This window comes from Monopterus albus, unplaced genomic scaffold, assembly GCF_001952655.1.
Source record: "Monopterus albus unplaced genomic scaffold, M_albus_1.0 scaffold18.1, whole genome shotgun sequence".
Taxonomy (NCBI): domain Eukaryota; kingdom Metazoa; phylum Chordata; class Actinopteri; order Synbranchiformes; family Synbranchidae; genus Monopterus; species Monopterus albus.
Window position 1 is genome coordinate 2,491,803 of NW_018127898.1, and position 2,836 is coordinate 2,494,638.

Sequence of the window (2,836 nt, forward strand, 5' to 3'; positions counted from 1 at the left end):
ACCACACACCTGCCACGACTGGTAAATCAAGATGTTTTTACATCTTGATTTACCAGTCGTGGCAGCACAGATCTGCGTTTGAACTTCATGGCCATTCTGTGTGGAGTTTGTATATTCTTCTCGTGTCTGTGTGTGAGTTCCCTGGGTACTGCGGCTTCCTCTCACAGCCCAGAGACATGCAGCTTACTGTATGTTAACTGGTGATTCTAAACTGCACAAAGGCGTGAATGTGTGTGATTGTCTGTCTCTGTGTGTCAGCCCTGTGATAGACTGGGAACCTGTCCAGGGTGTACCCAGCCTCTCACCCAATGTCAATCTGGATTGTTCCAGCCCCCCGCAATCCTATAGAAGAGGATATGCAGCCTAGATGGATGGATGGTAGCACCTCTTCCTTTATTACCTGATAAAGTGTGGGTTAATATATAGAAATCCTGATATGGATCAAATGGATATGAGTGATTATTATTATCTGTGAGTTATGAAAAACCAGTGTTGTGTGTATTGCTATCCCACTGACTTCAGCATGTCAGACAGTACAGAAGTGACTGTGATATCCCTGCTGATTATCCTTGTTCCTTATTCCTAATCAAGGCTGTATTCTTTTCATAAAAGATAGAATTCCATGACTGGGTGACCCAGTTTTCATCTCATCCTCTGACATCCCAAATGTGAGTGGATGTGTGGATGAAACACACTCTTTTACAGTTTTCATCCTCTGTGTCAGGCCTCATAAATAAGGTAGTGAAGATGAATGAAATCTAATGAGAAGACAGCAGTTGTTTTTGATCAAAAGGTGTTCAACTGGGTTGATCTGGTGACTGTGAAGGCCACAGCACATGAGGCGGGGTACACCCTGGACAGGTCACTTGTCTATTACAGGACTAACACACATAGAAAGAGAGACAACCATTTACACCTACAGGTAATTTAGAATCACCAGTTAACCTGAGCTGCATGTCTCTGGACAGTGAGAGGAAGTGAAAGTACCCAGAGAAATCACATGCAGACATCGGGAAGGTGTGCAAACTCACATAAAGGCCTCAGTCGGCCATGAGGGTCATACCTAAATCCTTTTTTCTGCGCAGCAACAGTGCTAACCACTGTTCCACAGTGCCTCCTGTACTGTTAAATCAAGCTGTATCAACATCTCAGTTGTAGCGACTGAATGTAAACAAAACATTGGTTTTATGCTGCTTGTCTGTGCACGTTATGATCCTGATACATGTGCAAACCAGGTTCTTACATATATGCATCACCACCGGTGTACACTTGTGCTTTGGAAAGTGAATAATGCATAAGCATTAGATATATGTGATATGTGATGTACTTCTAATTATTTGTGTGTGTGTCTACCAGGGTGGGGCAACGCTCATTAAAGATCATGAGTAGGTGAATGTCGCCACCTTCTGGAGATAAGATGCCTCGACAGCTTGTGTGCTTCGATGTGTTTGTGCTGGATCACCCCTAAGGGTTGAAATAGCCTTATAATAAAGTGTTTGTTTGCGTTCAGAAATTTAAATAGATAGATAGACATTGATTAATTGGTTAATGCACCTTCTTTTATGCTTTGTATAATGTCTATTAACCACTATTGGTGCTGAAATGTGGGGAAAGAAAGGCCTGATATCCAGACTCCATCTTGTGTGCAGAGGAGCTTCCCCTATCTGTTGTGACAGAGGTTATAGATGTCTCAAGCCAAAAAGCATGAAAGTTGGGAAGCCCTGTATGAACAGTTTTTATATGTTTTCTAGACCCGGAAGAGCTCAGTTTAACGTGAAACACACTAGAAGTCGCATACTGACTTTTGTTCTTTCTCCAGTATAGTGCTATCCATCATTCCTCCACAAAGAAAAGATAATTGATCAGATATTTTCTTCTCCTTTTCAACATTCATACCTGTCTGGGACATAAATGTACATACTGTGACATTAGCCGATTTTTTTTTTTACATCCTTGCAGGCCTAAGTGAAAATCTATTAACGATCTGTAACCTAGGGCGTGTCCCTACCAATAACGCCCAGTGCGCACCGGAAGTTCAACAATAGCGCCCTCCCCAACCAGCGGGCTGTCGGAAGTACTCAAAGGCTGGGGCTGTGCCTTAGAGATTGTTGAGAAGTAGCAATGGCACCGTCAGAAGCTCACGTCGAGTGGCAGACGTTTGAAATTATTAGATGTCTCTTTGAGGATGAGGACGATGTTAAAAGCCGCACATTATATGGTTTTAGTGAGCGTGACAGCGGACTAGAAGGTTCTATTGAGTCTGACAGCGCAGGTTAGTTCGGTTTCTCTATCCATAAATGATTTCATGTTAATGCAGTGTAGCACTTTCATTTTCATGTAACCTATTTAGTTGTCAAGGGGTTGGGTAGGTGATATATATATTTTGATTTGATTTGATTTGATTTATTCTTTCAAGCATGTAAGTTTGTCCGGTCCGCTCGGTGCGACCTGCCTCTCTTTCTTTTTTCCCTCTCCTGCTCTCCCCTTTTTGTGGGATCAACGCCTTAGTGACTCGTGGGTCGGTGCGCACACCTGAGGCGTATTCCGGTGATTTGTTGGCTTACTTATTTATACCTCTGGCAGACGCCACGTCGTGGCCGGAGCATTGCGACGTGTAACGTACTATACGTAAAGTAAGTTATACAAAGGTTGTGTGTGACCCGCATTTTTTAGACGTGTGTAAGATGCTACGCTGACAGTCTCTGTGCGTTTTGGCTTATCTTTATCACGCTAATTATGCGGTTAGCAACACAGAAATACGTGCTTTGTCTTCCACGCTGACAGTCGCTGTGCTGTGGATTACATTGTGTACGTTGGTTCTTTTTGTTCACCTGTC